At 32.2% G+C, this 19,348-nt stretch overlaps 2 long non-coding RNA genes across 2 annotated transcripts in view; one reads left to right on the top strand and one right to left on the bottom strand.

The window, feature by feature from the left end:
- Window positions 1–19,348, top strand: part of LOC309629838 — a 672,195-nt gene that overhangs the window by 89,828 nt on the left and 563,019 nt on the right. The window lies entirely within an intron of this gene.
- LOC309629843 overlaps window positions 1–19,348 on the bottom strand; it is an 864,222-nt gene that overhangs the window by 290,850 nt on the left and 554,024 nt on the right. The window lies entirely within an intron of this gene.

The raw sequence follows: 19,348 nt of genomic DNA, 5'->3' as shown, positions 1-19,348 counted from the left end.
ACAGTAGCAGATTTTCACTCACTCCTGTAATCATAAAAACAAGCCATTCAGTGTAGGTCATGTACCAACTAAGAAAGAGAAGGAAGGTCATTGAGGTACTCTGAGAAGGCACAAAATATTTGCATCCAATACGTGAGGAATTAAACGCACTATTCTCAGTAAGGTACAGAATGATTTGATGAAAAAAGCAGTAATAAAAAAATAAATCAAATAATATTTTTGTTATTTTTTCTGATGGCTAGCTTTATAAAAGTAAAATATTAAGATTTTAGGTTAATCAGTGCTTTAATTCTTGTAATATTTCATATGTCTGAAAACACCATCATGATAGTTCCTCTCAGTAGTTTTCAACCTCTATGGAAGGTATTATCAGTTCTGATATATTAGTCATAGTTTCTCTAGTCCTTCATAAGCAATTTGTCTGTTCACTTGAATAACATCTTTTATTTTTACATCATTGACAAGGAAGCGTTTAAAAGAATATATAACAAAAAGACACAATTTTGGAAAATTATTTTCTGAGTACGCTCTTTAGAAGCAACCAATGTTAGTTGTGTCAGAAAATCTCTGCCCTCTTTAGAAATCAGTTCATATACATTGGACTGAGCTGGGGGCCTTTTTCAACATTTTATTTTCCTTTAGACAGCATCATGGAATGGATGTAGTTCTTGTGTACTTCCAAACTATTTCTAATAGGCCATGGCACAAATGATCCATTTTATATATTATATTTGAATTATTATGAAGGATTTTTAACTTGTGGCATGAGCTGTGATATTAGATATGGTATTTCAGCCTTCCTGAGAAGGCAAGCCTTCTCTGGTTTATATAAGAAATTACTTCTACTTCTAGCCTAGAAAGATAACAGGAATCAGATTTGCCCTCCTACTTGAAACAACCAAAAAACAGACAAAATAAATAACACGGTAGTTTTTAAGACACTGGTCATCAGGCAGTGGTGGAAAGTGATCCTTGAGGGATGGGGAATAAAGGAGTGAAATTACAGTTGCCCCAGCTTACTGTCCTGAGAGGGTTTCCATGCTGTGGTGCAGGGAGTAGGGAAATCCAAGAAGACTTCTGCAGATACCTGAGTTGAGATGATGAAGTTAGGAGTACTAGGAGGCAAAGGTGGCTAAAATTCACTGGACAGAGTAACAGAGAGAGGAGAGCGCCACTGAGACAAATCCCTAGAGGCCTGAGAGACGGCAAAGTCAGAGGGAGGTTTTCTGCAAAGGGACATGTGGAAAACTTTTGAGGCCGTCAAACTGTTTTACATTTGATTGTGGTGATGTTTACGTAACTGTATACATTTTCAAAAGTCATCAAATTGTACACTGCAATATGATGGATTTTATTACATGTAAATAATATCACAATAAAGGTGATTAAAATATTATTTGTTAATATTGAGATATCTTTTTTTAGCAAAACTGGTCTAACAGGAGATAATCAAGGGCCCAATAAAAAACAGTGGAAACGGCAGAGAAAAAAGAACCATTTTTGAGTAACTTCTCTGTGCCAGGCACTGTGATAAATTTTTTTGCATATATTATCATGGCAGATAAAACCACATGATAAATGCAAAGAACAGTTAAAAGGGTGATATCAGCTTATTTACAGAATTTAACTTTTATTACATTTCCAAAATGAAATATATTCTAAAACATTTTTTATTTCAGCAGCTAAATTTTTCACAAAGTATCTGAAGCATCAAACTTGATATTTTTACTTACCCCAAGCATCTTTATAATTTCTGGCTGTCAGCAGAGTTTCCATAGTCTTCCCTGTATGTCAATATAAATTCATGCCCATGTTAAGGCACTCTAAATTTCTAAAAATAATGGCTATACCATCTGCTCTTTTTGATGCTCTTTCATGGTAGTTGTATTTAAATCTATTATAAATGTATATACAAGTTGAGTTTTAAATAATTTTGTCCTCTCACATGTATACCAAGTGAGGATAGATTAGGAATGTGACTAATTTATTTATTTTTATTTTTTAAAAGATTTTATTTTTTTAAAGCAGCTTTAGGTTCACACCAAAATTGAGTGGAAGGTACAGAGATTTCCCAATACCTCCTGCCCCCACACATGCATAGCCTGCTCCATTAGCAACATACCTCATAAGAGTGTTACATGTGTTACAATTAATGAACCTACATTTACACCTCATTTTCACCCAAATCCATAGGTTATATCAGGATTGGTGTTACATGTTCTGTGGGTTTAGAATGACATGTATCCACCATTAAGGTATACAGAGTAGTTTAGTTGCCCTAAAAATCCTCTTTATTCCATTAATTCATCCTTTATCCTCCCCCCCAAACCCTTGGCAACCACTAATCTTTTAACTGTCTCCATGATTTTGCCATATATATATATATATATATATATATATATATATATATATATATATATATATATATATATATATATATCTCTGCAGCTTTTCCATATTGACTTCTTGCAATGAGTGATATGTATTTAAGTTTCCTCTGTGTCTTTACATGATTTGATAGCTCATCTCTTTTTAAGTTTGGATTCATTGCATCGATGCACCATAGTTGTTTTTGTTGTTGTTTAAACTATTGACTTACTGAAGAACATCTTGGTTGCTTCTGAGTTTTGGCAATAATGGACAAAGCTGCTCTAAACATCTGTGGCACATTTTGGTGTGGACATACGTTTTCAACTCCTTTGGGTAAATATGAAGAAATGTAACTTGTGGATCATATGGTAAGAGTATGTATAGTTTGTTTAAAGCTGCCAAGCTGTCTTCCAAAATGGCTGTAGAATTTTGTATTCCTGCCAGCAATGAATGAGATTTCCTGTTGCTCCACATTCTTGCCAGAATTTGGTCTTGTCAGTATTCTGTATTTTGGCCATTCTAATGGGTATACAGTGGTATCTCATTGTTATTTTAGTTTTCATTTCCCAGATGACATATAATGTTGAGTATATTTTCATATGCTTATTTGCCATCTGTGTATCTTCTTTGTGAGGAGTCTTTTAAGTTCTTTTGGCTGTTTTTTAATTGCTTTGTTTATTTTCTTCATGTTGAGTTTTAAGAGTTCTTTGTAAATTTTGGATAACTGTCCTTTATCAGATATGTCTTTTGCCCAGGCTCTTTTTATTCGCTTGACAGTATCTTTTGCAGATATATTTTTTTATTTTAATGAATGCCAGCTTATCATTTTTTTTTTCATGTATCATGCCTTTGTTGTTTATAAAAAGTTATTGTCAAACCTAAGGTCATCTAGATTTTCTTTTTCTATTATAGCCTAGGAGTTTTATAGTTTTGCATTTTACTTTTAGGTTTGTGATTCATTTTGAGTTAATTTTTGTGAGGGATGTAAGCTCTGTGTCTGCATTCTTTTTTTTCATGGGGATGTCCTGTTGTTCCAGCACCATTTGTTGGAAAAACTTCCTTTTCTCCATTGCATTGTCTTTGCTCCTTTGTCAAAGATCAGTTGACAGTGTTTGTGAGGGTCTCTTTTTTGGCTCTCTATTCTGTTCCATTGATCTATTTGTCTGTTCTTTTGCCAAGAACACTGTCCTGATTACTGTAGCTTTGTAGTAAGTTTTGACATTGAGTAGCATCAGTCTTCAAACTTTGTTCTTCTTTAATATTGTGTTGGCTATTCTGAGTTTTTTGCCTCTCCAAATGAACTTTATAATCAGTCTGTCGATATACAAAATAACTTTCTGGGATTTCAATTGGGAATTCATTGAATTTATAATTAATTTATTTTTATAATAAGTTAATGTTCTCATGTATAATATTTCCATCATAAATTTTTCCATTAATCTTCACTATTACAAAAATAAACCTCACTGTACTAAATGTTTTAATATTATTCCTATATAGATTTTCTTATTTTCCTGTTATATTACATTATGATATAGTTGATACCATTCAAAGGTTAAGAACATACATGCTCTGACCCATAGGATATCTTCAGGTGTGTCACAAGGTATAATAATTATAAGGAGCATTATTTGTGGAACAATAAGACAAAACTAAATATGTGATCCATTATATATATTTTCTTTTATTTCAGTAGTTATGTTACACAACAGAAAATAACATTAGATGCTTGGGTAATAGTAATAAAGGTAAAAATCAGTAACTGTGGTATAACACACTGCATTATAGTTTTGTGACTAAGTATATAGTTAAATATACATGCCATTTTGCTAACTGAAAAACATAATTAACAATATGATTGTTCTAATAATTGACTAAATTGATATTTAGTATTTTCTTATGATTTTAAATGTAGCTTGAGTAATTATTCTTAAACATTTAATAAAAGCTTTAACTGGAATTATTTCTTCTGGCTACCTTTACCTATAGAGTCCATTAAAAATTAAAATATATTATCAGTATAAGGGGTGTTCAAAGAGATTCAATCTGAACTTTTGTTCATTTGTTTATAATACTGGTATATTTGAAATTATACAAATTTATAAAAATTATAACTTTAAGTACCTCTTCTAATACATACACGGAATGTGATTGAAATGCTAACAAATTTATTTACATTAAATTATGAAGTACAGTGTTTGACCTCTTTTACCTGATTTCAGAATTTGTTAGATTATTTTTTTCTCAGTTTCAATTTTCACTTTCATGATATGAATAATATAATCGATTTCAGTTCTTATCACCAAACTCTGAGAATATGGCAGTTTTGTAAGTGTTCCTAAGTCATTGTAATTATGGGCAAAGTCAGAAAGAGCTTTAAAGAGTAAGCATGTCATCCAAAACATGTCTATTAAAAACAAAAATTGTATGCTCAGTACCAAATGAAAATAACCTGCCTTCTTTTTTTCTATCCACCATTTTATTTTCTTATGCTTTGTCACCTTCCAAAAACAGCAGAGTAAACATTAAATCATCATATAATTGTCAATTTTTTTCCATATGCCATGGAAATAACTTTGGTATTATTCTATTCAATTGTATACCCCATTGTGTATTTTAACTAGGTTACAAAAGTTAAAATTAGCATATTAGAGCATTCCTTAAAAAAATCTGTACTGGAATACTGTCAATGGGTTTTTAAGATCTTTTAAAATTAAATATAGAATGAATACAGACATGAGAAAATAAAATAATTAGAGGTGCACAGTGTTCATAATATTAAAAACTGTTTAAAACCAATAATGCCCCCAACCTCCTCAGGCTGTCTCGAAATATTTTTTTTTTCCCAATGAGGATCTTCATTTATTTTTTATTTTTTATTTTTTATTTTTTTGTGAGGAAAAATCATGTTTAGTTGATATAATTGATATATGTTTATATCTGTCTAGCTTAGAATAATCCTCCCACTTTATTCCCCTGCAATACATTAGAAACATATATTACAAGGTAATAAAGTGGGAGGATTATTCTAAGTTAGACAGTTATAAACATGAAGCCTACACAACCCACTGAACCAACCTTAGCCACTGGGGACAGACACCAAAAACAGGAACTACGAACCTGCAGCCTGTGAAGAGGAGATCCCAATAAGGATCTTTATAGACAGCATATTCTGTGTTGTAATAGAGGATTAAACTATATATTTTAATTCAAATAACAAATTTTCTTTGGCCGTTTTCTCAAAATATGACTTTAATAACACTCCCCACTATCTTGTACAATAATAAGTTAGCATTTTAGTGAATATGTTTTTATTATATTTAATTATACTTTACCGTGATTTGGTATGGTAAAACAGTGTTCAAGTTTGTAAATTTGATAGTCTAATTTTAGTCAAATATTAATAATATTTACAAAACTAAAGGTATGTATGAAATATATGTATACATGCAAAAGTATTCCTTTAAATAGTTTCATTCAAAGATTACCTGCTGGTGAAATGTTAAAGTGCTTTTACCCAGTAGAGTAAATTTAGAAAGGCTTTCTATACTTTAATCAGAATCAAATGAGAAAGTTGAGTTCAATTCCTTTATGAAAATGTGAAGCAGTCTTACCAAAATAAATGATCCTGAATGAATTGTCACCTCAAGTTTAATGAAAAGTGATCTGACGTCATACCTATGACATGCACTAGCATCTGCCTCATAGAGTAGTTCCTAATCCATTTCGATACATGGGAAATTTGAAAATCATAGCGACGCTGATTGTTGCTATTGATTGTATCCACACTAATTTTATCCTTGAAGTATTTGAAGCAAACGTTCCACGTCCCCTGAAGAAATTGGAATACTATCTCAATAAAAATTTACAAGAAGAACGTGTTTGTGCACCTGCGTACACACGCACACGTATCTCTGGTTATCAGTAGGTTGGAGGTTGCAAATTTACAATATCTCTGCTCTGTTTTGTGAATTCTAGTGGATAATTTTATCATAAGAAAGACAATTTCATAGGGCTGAGCACCAGCAATTCATAAATTTAGATCAATCATAACCCAAAAGATTTAAGATCAACTATCTATAATGGTTTCAGAGAAATTGATCATAATGCATCCTTTCTGGTAATAATCCAGTAGCAAGATCATCTAATAAGGCATAGTGCTTGTCTGTAATCATTTACATGCATTAAAACAGGTGATTTTCTATTAGTGATAGTAGAAGAGCATGAATTCTAACATGGAGAAAAAAGACACTAATTATTTAAAATGTAAGAAAAAAAGATGAGTTTTCAAGGTAACACATGATTGATCTGTCACACAACTCTTCCTACAAATTCTGACCTTCAAAACTATCAACCTCTAAAGTCTATGAGGATATTTTGATTATTAATGTTAAGATCATTCCATTCATTTCATTAAGAATTAATCTATATTGCTCATTAGCCGCCCCCCACCCCCCGACACACACATGATGAAACAGAGAATAGCAGTGAACATTTACACCTGGTCCTGCCTAAACTCTTGTGTTTTTTTTGGTTTTCTTTTTGTTTTTATAAGTTTATTTATTTATATATTTATTTATTTGGCTGCGTCGGGTCTTTGTTGCTGCACGCGGGCTTTCTCTAGTTGCGGCGAGCGGGGGCTACTCTTTGATACGGTATGCAGGCTTCTCATTGCGGTGGCTTTTCTTGTTGTGGAGCACGGACTCTAGGCACGCGGGCTTTCGTAGTTGTTGCTCACGGGCTCTAGAGTGCATGCTCAGTAGTTGTGGCACACGGGCTTCGTTGCTCTGTGGCATGTGGGATCTTCCCAGACCAGGGCTCGAACCCATGTCCCCTGCATTGGCAGGCGGATTCTTAACCACTGTGCCACCAGGGAAGCCCTAAACTCTTGTTTTTTATACAGTATACAATATTGGTATTTATAAGAGAGAAAGTATCATATAATTGGGAGAAACAGCTAATAATCTGGGCTGGATTAAAATCTTCAGAACACATTATTTTCTTTAAGATTTTCAGTGCTCGTTGCTATGAAAAACTCTGAGAACTCTGATATTTTTTGCACAAAAATTCTCTTTATTTCTCTCAAGTTTTCTAAGTGCTTTAAAGATTCTTTTGTTTATTTTAAGCCATTAGCTAATATGGTTCACTTTTTTTCTGGAATACATTGTCATTTTAATAACTAAATGCTAGTATGTTTTAAAATGTAATCTATATATCTATATCGTTACTAAGTTATGTCATTTCATTATTTGTGGTTTATTTCTTTGACAAAGTTATTTTTTTCCTGAAATAGCTAGTGCTCACATGGAGTAGCAACTAGCAGACCACTGTGCTGCTCAACATTCATATTATAGTCTGTGTAAATGGCAGCCCCTGTGGTTATGAAGTGTTTCGCCATCTATGGAAGCCCCTGCAACTAGGGCTGTATTGAAGACTAGCTAAATTATTTTCGCACTTCATTGGTTAGTGTGAATTTAACCATTCTTTTTCCACAGGTAACTGTGAATTTTTGTTCTACTTTAATACTTAGGGAAAATGTTTTAATACTTAGGAAAATACTTACGTATATATATTGAAGAATCCACCACAAAATGTTCATCCATAAACCCATGCAAGCAATACTGTTGCATCTTTCTCATCCTATACTGCTGCCTCCCTTCTAGAGGGAGCCATTGTTCTGATTCTCTTGGTATTTTTATTACCTTTTTTGTTGTTGTTATTGTTGTTAAAGTCACATAGGTATGTATTCCTAACACTATATTATTTAATACTTTAGAACATTATGTATAAATATATATACCTTATATAAGAAACATAATACTGTACATTTTATTCTTTGATTTGCATTTTCAATCAGTATAATGTTTCTATATTTTAACAGCTTTAATGAAGCATAACTGATATGCAAAGAATTCTGTGTATTTAGTGTGTACAATTTATTCAGTTTGGACATAGACAAACACCACAATCAACATAATAGACATATCCAACACCTCCCAGAATTTCCTTGCGCCCCTATGATGGTTTTTGTTTTTGCTTTGTTTTGTGTGTGTGACTGTTTTTTTTTGATTTTTTGTTTTTGGTGTTAAGAACCCTTAACATGAGATCTACCCTCTTAACAAATTTTGAAGTACACTACAGCATATTGTTAACTAGAGTCACTATGTTGTACTGCAGAACTCTAGGTGCATTTATCTAGCATAACTGAAACCTTATAGCCATTGAATAACAGCTCCCCATTTCCCCTCAAGAGCCTCTGACAATCTCTTTGTATTCTCTGTTTCTATGAATTAAACTATTTTAGATATTTCACATAAGTAGACTCATGCAATATTTGTCCTCTGACTGGTTCCAGGTTCATCCATGTTGCAAATTGAAGGATTTTCTTCTTTTTCAGGGATGAATAATATTCTATCGTATGTATAAATCATATTTCTTTTCTCTCTTCATATGGCAATGGACACTTGTGTTATTTCTATATCTTGGCTATTGTGTATAGAGCTGCAATGAACAAGAGAACACAGCTATGTCTCTGAGATACTGATTTCATTTCCTTTCAATATATACCAGAGGTGGGACTGCTGGATCATATGGTAGTTCTATTTTTAATTTTTTGAGCAATCTCCATACTGTTTTCTACAGCTGCTGCACCATTTTACTTTTCTGCCAACAGTGTATAAAGGTTCCAATATCTCCACAACGTTGCCAACTCTTATTATCTTTTGTTTTTTATAATAGCCATCCCAACAGGTGTGAGGTGATATCACATTTTAGTTTTGATTTGCATTTCCCTTATAATTAGTGATATTTAGCATCTTTTCATATGCCTGTCAGTCATTTGTAGTCTTCTTTGGAGAAATGTCTATTCAAGTTATGTGTCTGTTTTTTAGTTGGTGTTTGGTTTTGTTTTTGCTACTGAGTTTTAGAAGTTCCTTGTATATTTTGGAAATAAACCTCTTACCAGATACATGGTTTGCAAATTTTTTCTCTTATTCTATACATTGCTTTTTCATTTTGTTGGTTGTTTCCTTTGCTGTGCAGAAGCTTCTTAGTTTGATGTAGTCCCATTTGTCTATTTTTCTTTTGTATTTGTTTTTGGTATCATATCCAAGAAATCATTCCCAAGACCAATGTCAAGAAAATTTACCCTGTTTCTTCTAGTTTTACAGTTTGAGGGTTTATGTTTAAGCTTTTAATCCATTTCGAGTTGATGTTTGTGTATGAGGTAAGGTAGAGAAAGTCCTAGCCAGAGTATTTAGGCAATAAAAAGAAATAAAAGGTATCCAAGTTGAACAGAAAGAAAAATTTATATTTGTTTGAGGATGATATGATCTTATGTTGAAAACCCTAAGGACTACACAAAAATATTATTAGAATAAATGCATTCACTGAAGTTGCAAGATACAAAATCAACATACAAACATCATTCATTTTTCTACACACTAAAACAATGAACCATCTGAAAAAGATGGTTTAAAAATTCCACTTACTATGACATCAAAAATAAAATACTTAAGAATACATTTAACCAAGGAGGTGAAAGATCTGTACACTTAAAACAAGTCAATGATGAAAGAAATTGAAGAACACACAAATCAATGGAAAGACATCCCATGTTAACAGATTGGAAGGATTAATATTATTAAAATGTTCATAATACCTAAAGCAATCTACAGATTCAGTGCTATCACCATCAAAATTCCAATGGCATTTTTTATAAAAATGGTATTTCTTGTAAAAATAGAAAAAGTAATTCTAAAATCTGTATGGAACTAGAAAATACCCAGAATAGCTAAAACAATCGAGAAGGAAATACAAAGCTAGAGGCATCACACCTCCTGATTTCAAAATATTACAAAGCTAAGGTAATTAAAACTATATGGTACTCGCATAAAGAGACTTATAGACCAGTGGAACTATATAGAGAGTCTAGAAATAAACCCATGCATATTAGACCAACTGATGTTTGACAAGGGTACCAAGAACACACAATGGGGTAAGGATAGTCTCTTCAGCAAATGGTGTTGGGAAACTAGATATCCACATGCAAAATTTTATGGTTCTAGAGTTATTTAGTATTATATAATATGCATAAACCAAGATTTTCATATCCATTCTTCTAATAGTAATCAGTGGTGTTTTTTCTAACAATATGCTATGAATATTCATGTAAGTCTCTTGGTACTCATGACTCAGATTCTCTTGAGTAATTCCATAACAGAATTGCTGTGTTGAAGGATATGCATATGTTTAACTTTACAAAATAGTACCAGACTATTTTCTTGAAGTTAAATTCCGCCCGCCCCCCCCCCACAGCAGTGCATAAAAGTTATGTTAGCCATATCCTTGGTAAGACTTGTTATTTTCAAGAATTTTTAAAAAAAATTCTATGCAGTAGGTGAAAATGATATTCCATTTCTTCTCAGATTGATAAATTTTTATTAGTTTAAAAAGTTATTTATAATTAATGGATAAAAATTATTTTTGGCCTTTCTATTATTTACTTTTTAATTGCTTTGTAACCTTAATCATGATCTGCTTGGTTTAGATTCTTGAAATATTTGAGATATTTTTTGTGAGCTACTTACGGTAAACTTTGGTTAAAGCTTCGTTTTTTTGAGGATAATACTCTGTACTCTGTTTAATTCAGGGCTTTACATATGCCTAAAACTTCAAGCTTATTACTTTTGTTGTTCAAATGATATCTTTTTCTACGTATAGTACTTATTCAAGCTTGGCTGACCTATTAATAAACCATGTTGGTATTTGCAATCTGCATTGTGATTGTAGAATGTCAATTACTCCTTTTTTTTTTTAATCTCTATATTTCATTCATGTGTTAGGTACAGAGTAATTTATAGTCATTTATATTCCTGATGTACTGGATCATTTAATAGTAATTTTTTTGTTTAGAATTTATTTTGTTGGATGTTTATATGGCTATCCATGTCAGAATGTTTGTGTTCTGCCATTTAAATGTTTTGTCATGTGGGCTAGAGAACACATTTTCAGCCTTTGTGCTATCATACAATTAAGTTCACAAGTGAGATGTGAGTGGTGTATGTGCAAATTTCAGGTCATCTTCTAGAGCACCTATTACCATATTTCAACTCCAACTTTCTTTCCACTGATGATATATGAAGATAATAAGTCAATCTTGCAAGATCCTATTAGAACGGAGCATTGACAGACTGCCAGATATTCTGGCTTACTTTATGAAGTCCATATAACCCTGGGATATTATACGATGGAAAATAAACTTCTAACTTATTTAAAACAATGTTTGTGTTTTCTTTGTTATGGCAGCTTAACATGTACTGTAGCAAATACACTAGATCATTTTATTTACATTAATATTTGGTGGACTAACTTCTTGCACCTCTTTAATTTCAGCCTTTTGTTTCTTAGATTTTAAGCATGTCCATATAAGTGGGGTCCTGTGTTCTACTCATTTTTCAGGATTAGTGAAAACGTTCCAGCTTCCTTCCCATCTCCCTTTAAACATAAATCCTTGCAACTGGCTCAAGGCCCAGCTTTTAACCCCAGTGCTAATATTTGCACCTGCTCCCGGTAGAGCTCCATCCTCACTGAGCACTTAGAGAGAATCACCACTAATGGAGATTAGGACTTCTAAATTACTTTTCTGGATACCTATAATTGCTCCAAATTTATTTCATCCCAGCCATACAAGAAAAATTACATTTTATGCAGCACTTAGTATTTTTGCAGAAGAACCACCCTCTTCCCCACACAGAATTTCAGATCTTTGGTTGGCTCCTTGTTGATCCTCACTTTGCTTCTCTATATGAATACACCCTAGGAGTCTTCTCACTTATGCAGATGTTTGAATATTCACTGTCTCCTAATTTTGCTAAATCAGATTGGTGTTTATGTTTCTTGTTCTCCTTATTGCTTTTTCATGATTTTCAGGAAGGGAGGGGATAGTGCCAGCTTCATATTGTGATAGTAAAAGGTAAAACCATGGCTATATTCTTTTTTTTTTTTTCCAACAAATGTGCTGATTTCTAGGAAATGAGCATATGCTTTGAAAAAGTGACAAATCCTATGGGAAAAAACAAACTTTTAGGAATTAAATAGACATCATCATTTTCCCAAAACTGACATCTATTTAATGTAGTCTGGGACTCATGAATTAATCTGAGACCATAAATGAATAATATTTATATTTCATTTACTCTAAATAGAATCTAGCTATAAAATAGACTATCTTAATATAAATTAGGTTGAAAGGATATTAGGGTTAAATATGAATGCTCTTGGAACACTGAGCTTAATTGAGGAAACTTCAGTAAAATTCTGCAGTTTTAATGATTAGTAGGTATCATCTATTTTAAAAAGATTTACATTCTGCTGAAAGAATCTCAGATCCACATTGACCCTCAAAATTTTTTCAACCTCTAATTTTAGCCATGTATTGGATTTAGTGAAAGAATAAAAATTATTGAAAAGACTCTCAGGTAAAAACATTTTTCTGAAGATGAAAATTCATGAAAAGAATGGGCAGAAAAAGAAGAAATGTAATGATAAACATATTTCATTTTATAATATAAAATTTGATGTATATTATATTTTATAAGCATGACATGTTCCTCTATTAAATTTTTAATTTTAACCATTTACATAATTACATACTTTTGCCTTCATCTAGACATATTTTAGCATATTGGTATAATATAATCTGAAAATGAAGCATTCTTATATTTTCCCATGAAAATCTACAAAATCCATACTTTGTCAGAGATACATTTTTAAACTTATATTAAACATGTTGGAAGGAAGTATAGTAGAATTTATTCCTGTGTTATATTCTGTAATCATCATCTGAAGCAAAACTAATTTATTAGAAATTAAGGAACTCATGAGTATTTGTTTATGATTTTATAAAGTAAATCATGGATAAATGTATAATGTATACAATGACGCATAATACATGAAATAGATAACATACAAAATATACCTATCATATTGCATGTCATATTCTTGAATATGACAATGTTAAACAAATACATTATTCAATGTGCTGGATATATACTAATAAATTTAAAGGATATCTCAAAAGGTTATATATAGCTTTATTTTATGTATTGTCAAACAAATACATGGAATATGGCAAATAATGTTTTCAACATGGATTGACATTAAGTACAGAATAGTTTCCTATAATTTTTTTATGAATATGATCTTGTATGAAATCTTCCCTATAATTTCACAATCAGTGCTTTATAATATTTATGCCAAGCTGTATCTTTCTTATTTCTGAACTGTTCCTAGTTCTTGAAATTTATACAATAATATTCACTGAGTATAAAATATGAGTGTTGCTAATAATTCTTATAGTAGGCAGTTTATAGGAGATGGAAATAAAAGTTGTCATCAGCTGTATTGTTTTGGCAATGTTCCTATCTTTTCAGTGGCATACAATATTTGCTCTTATGAATTATGGCATACAATATTTGCTCTTATGAATCATGGCAAATTCCACTCCTTGGATGTTTGCAGTTGTACTTCTCATATGAGTTACTGAGAAGCTGTTAGAGCCTGCACAGAATTAAATGTCAGATGAAATCAGCACAAGTGTTTAATAGCATGAAATAAACCTAACCAGGGCTGAGGGAAATCTTTATATAGTAAACCAGTTTCAATGAGTAATCTAGGGTAAAATTTAAATGTATACTTCTACTCTCTAAGAAAACCCTGGGTTTAATAAAAATCAGGTTAAAGAATATTTCCTTATAATTTATTGAGTATTTGTATTTCAAAGTAGTTACATGTCTTCAGGGCTTATTAGAACAATTTAACTTATTTTTAGAGATTCTTCATTTAGTTTAAAGGATTAAATTGTGTAATTTAGATTAATATTTTTGTATTTTAAGCATTTCATGTTTCTAAATCAATTTTCATTATTTTATTATAATTTGATTCAGAACTAAAAAGTAGTTCATGGATAGCGTATACATAAATTTTCTTTATTAAAATATTAAAATTAAAATAATTCCCAATCTATGTATAATTATTTAAATGTAATGAATTCACTTATATGATTTCTCTTTTGAAAAACATGCTTGCTCAATGAAAAAGATATTAGTTTCTTTATTCATCTACTTAATTTTGAAGATTGCTCTGTAGACAGACTGACAGATTTGTACTATTGGAAACAACTAATACAGGAAAATATATTTTTGACACGTTTGAAGGAAAATAATCATGTAATATATTGTATTAACAACCCTGTAACAAATCACCCCAAAATTTAAAGAATTAGTAAAACAAACATTTATTTTCATTCCATTTCTATGGGTCAGAAATTTCAGTGTGATTAAGCTGATGCCTCCATCTCTGGGTCTCTCACCAGGCTGTAGGCAAAATGTCTGCTGGGTTCAGCTGGGGGACCATTCACTTCCAAGTTCACTCATTTGGTTGTTGGAAAGGTTCAGTTCTTCATGGGTTCTTGGACTGAAGAGCTCTTGAACAGAGAACCTCAGTTCCTCACTGGCTGTTGGCTTGAAGCTGCCCTTAGTTGCTTGCTACTTGTGCCTCTCCCTGGGGCAACTCATCACATGACAGCTGGCTTTATCAGAATGAGAAAGTGAGAGAAGAACTGATATCATCAAGATGGAAGTCACAATCCTGTAAAACCTAGTCTCATCTCATTACTTTTGGCCTTATTCCGTTTGTTAGAAGCAAATCATTAGACCGAAACAACACACAAGAGAGGGTATCACACAAGGGCATGAATGCCTGTCATCTGAAATTTTAAAATTTCTTTAAAAGAGGTTATGGCAAATGCACTTTAATTTTTATTTCCCATAAATAAAAACTATATGTCCAAATAAATTTGAAATAAGTAAGCAGAACCAATAGCAGAATTGGAAATACGCTACATAAATTCATCAAACCTAGGTTAAAATAATCAGAGAAAACACAGTTCTCATAACAAAAGAAAGTATGTGGAAACAGAATGGTAGCAATGAACAAAACAAAGACTATTCAGCATTTTAACTACATAAAATATAAGTAATAATTTAAATAATGTAAACTTACTTTTTGAAATAAAAGGCAATCAGATTGAGTAAAGCCACAAAATACACTTACTCAGTATTTTTTCAAAATAGCACAGAAAATTTAAAGGAAAATTAATTTATAAAGCCACTCTAGGTCCTCATGCCAAAAAAAATAAAAATAAAAAGCTACTCTAGGGAATGCAAGGGGGAAGATTGGTATCAAAGTACAACCGTCTAAGAGAAACTTTATGTGGGTAAATGGAGGTCACTTTTTATAAATATATTTTAATTGAGTTTGAAGCTATTGTTAACTTAATGGATCAAATATATATATACCATATAAAATAATTGCCTTTTAAAATAAACAGACATAAATTGGCCACTGTAATTTATCACTTACACAGTAGACGTTTTTAGGAAATATTTATTGTTATATGTAAATTGGAGATATTATAATTAATTAATAAGATAACATATTTAAGTGCTTACCCGAGTGCCTAATACAAAATTGAAAGTCAGTGATAATTGAAATAAGAAAATTAAATAATTTCATTATACAAAACAGTGAGTGCTGTGTAAAAGAAAAAATGTTTAGAAATAAGAGAAGAAATTAAGAAATATATTTATTGGGAAACTTTTAACTGTTTCAAGAAGGGCAAAAAGAAATGATTAGAAAAATATAAGGGCTATTTAATAGGTAACATTTTTTCACCAATGTGATCAAATTAGATTATACAGTTGGAGATAAAGAATACAAAACCATCATCCTGTAGTGAACACTCTCAAGTTGACTGCCCATTTCCTGGTGTTCCTGCCCTGTATAATCCCTGCCCCTCGAATGTGAACAGGACCTGTGACTTTCTTCTCGCCAATGGAATATGGGAAAGATGATGGAGTTTTGAAGATGTTATTAATATCATGAATCAGTTGTTTTATGTTAAATGATCCTGGTTGAGCATGACTTAATCAATTGAAGATGCTAAAAGAGGAAGCTGATCCTCCTGGAGAGGAGAAAGTTTCTCCCTGTTGGCTTTGAAGAATTAAAGTACCATGTTCTCCGAAGCCCTATGGGTAGGGCCATATGGCATGGAACTACTGGTGACTGCTGGGAGCTAACAGCAGCAGTCAGTGATAGCCAGCAAGAAACCTCTTTTCACAGTTCTATAGCAGCAAAGAGACCAATTCAACCAACAACTTGAGGGAATTTAGAAGCAGATTTTTCCCCTTCGAGCCTCTGATGATACTGCAGCTCAGCCCATATCTGATTGCATCCTTTGAAGACCATGATTGAGGACCTCAGACTCCTGATCCAAAGAAATTGTGAGATAATAAACAGATTGTTTTTATCTGCTAAACTTATGGTAATTTGTTACATAACAATAGAAAATGAATATGCTTAATACGTTTTTTGAAAGTTACGTGATGAGCCACTGCATTCTCTGACTATGGCATATTAAACCTAGAAGAAATTTTTGAAAGTTATAAGTTTTAAATAAAGGAAGCAAAATATAAGAAAGTTTAAAATATTCTAAAATTATCTCATTAAAAAATCAGAAGCAAACAAAATTTACCTTCATTTGAATAAAAGATTAAATTTCAAAGATATTAAGAACTTTTTCTGTTTGGTTTACTTGCTTACACCCACATGCTAGCATAATGTCTGCCACATATAGAATAGTACTCCTCTACCACCTTTCAACAAAATTGGTCAAATTGTGAGACTTCCTCGGGTCAATAAAATGAGATTGTATGTGTTGTTTGTCTCTAAGAAGGTTCGAGAGCCAAATTGCCTTTTCCTTCTTTGAAGATTATGGGCACATGTGTCAAGGTGGAAGCTCTCCTGCTAACTAATCAACTAAGAGCAGAGCCTCCATGGCAAGGGAGTATGACTAAGAATGAAATATTTGCTGTATTATGCCATGAAGGTTTAGGCTTATTTATTACTACAGCAAGATATTAAAAGAAATGATGCTTGAAGTATGCACTACTGTGGAAAAAGCGAAACACACAAAAAACATAGCAATGTTTTAAGAGTCAATTCGTTTAAGGGTTAGAAGAAATTAATACTAGAGTCTTAGAAGAATGATAATATTATATAGTGACAACATTTTGTAAAACTGTCCCTGTGATAAAGTGGAATGTAGTAATGTACTACTGAACTTGTATTTATAGGCGAACATTTTAGAAAATATAACCTTAGTATGGATGTATGGGTTATCAATTATTTCAATAGATAAAGTACTATTAAAAAGAAAAAGATGGTGCAGGATAAAATATGTAGCAAATTTGAAGGAGAATGAAAAAGAAAAGAGAGGCTAGAAATGACGAGGACTTGCAGAGTTGGAAAAGAGAGATTCTGTTCAACCCTCGAAGAGGAAAAAATAAGCTGACCAAAGGCCAGTGAAAACTTAGAATTAGGTGAAAGTTTAAATCAAAAGAAATTTGTTATTAAATTGTATGAATGAATTAAAGCAGTAACATTAAATCCTATCAATTAGACAAAACTAGCTCATGGAAAACAAGCCAAGGGCATATAACTCTCCTACCAAAGTCTAATAAATTCATATTACCCACATTAATAAAAGAGAGGGAAAGAAAAAGGGCAGAGTCTGGGAACAAAAAAACAATGAAACACAGTAGATATGAGAATTGTGTTGAGAAAGGAACTGTATGTTAGTCTTATAGCTATTTAACACATGGAATTGACTTCATTCAAATGGATAAGAAGCTGATTGTTAAATCAATATTTGTACCATCATAAGCAGCACAATCCTTTACTAAATGACACTAAAAGACTCTAGTGCCCACACACATTAACGTGCAGAAAATGGGCTAAGAAAACTGCTCAGCCCCAGGCCATATTTCTAGTTACCAACTTCCATTGGGGGCAAGGATCAGAATAGAAAGAAGGTTCACCCAGAAGTGAAGCCATTGGTCATGGAGGAAAATGAAAAGTTGCTTAAAAGAGCTGTGCCACCCCCTGGTTAGGGGGCCTACCAATAAATGCCAAAGGGAATTTGAGAATCACTACAAAAGTGACATATATGTACTATTTTTCACCTTTACAAATAGGGATGGTTTCTACAGTTAGAATATCTCTGTCGCACCATCTTATACAGGCTGCCTAAGGTACAGAATTCTTTTCCTTTAAGTTCACAGGCTTCTGGATCAAGAGAAGCCATCTCTGCACCTGATTTGGAGACCACCATGCATCACTGCCAGTGAAGAGAGTGTTGTTCAGAGCTGCTGAATTTTGAGCTTGATAGAATATTTGGATGGACTTTTTGAGTTACATTATTCAGGGAGAGCTGAGTGATGTTTGTCTTCAGAATGGAGAATGAGACATCTTTTTGATGACCAAAAAGATGGAGTGTGTTAGTCATTAGTGTTGTTTATGAATTATTTCTGGATTTTTACCTTCAGGGCACATTAAATTTTTGTGCCCTCTTTGGAATTAGCTGTGGCATGGAAATTGTTTCTAGAGAATAAAATGTGAAGGGAGGTGGTTTATTACTTCAGGGTAGATTCTTCGAGGGACAGTGCATTATTATCATTTTCCCCTTTCTGACTCAACAGCAGAAATTATGTTAAGATAACAGTTTCGAATCCTGAATAACTAAGAACAGACAAGCTACATAATGGAACCATGTAGTTAATATAGCATAAGCAAGACTTAAATCGTCTTTTCATAAGAACATTTAAATTTGAGTCTGTTTATTCGGTCATTTTGTTTATCATTTATTCATTGTGCTACTTACTACTTTTTATCAACTCCTATGAAATTCATCTCTTCATTTTTTTTTTTTTTAATTGATGGGATGGGAGAGTAATCACCTTCATTAAGTTTTTTTGTTTTTTGGTTTTTTTAAGTTATTTCTTTATTTTTGGCTGTGTTGGGTCTTCGTTTCTGTGCGAGGGCTTTCTCTAGTTGCGGCGAGCGGGGGCCACTCTTCATC

This window comes from Balaenoptera borealis (assembly GCF_965194805.1).
Source record: "Balaenoptera borealis genome assembly, chromosome: 5".
NCBI lineage: Eukaryota > Metazoa > Chordata > Mammalia > Artiodactyla > Balaenopteridae > Balaenoptera > Balaenoptera borealis.
The sequence above is the reverse complement of the archived record's forward strand: the minus strand, read 5'-3'. Positions and strand labels throughout refer to the sequence as shown.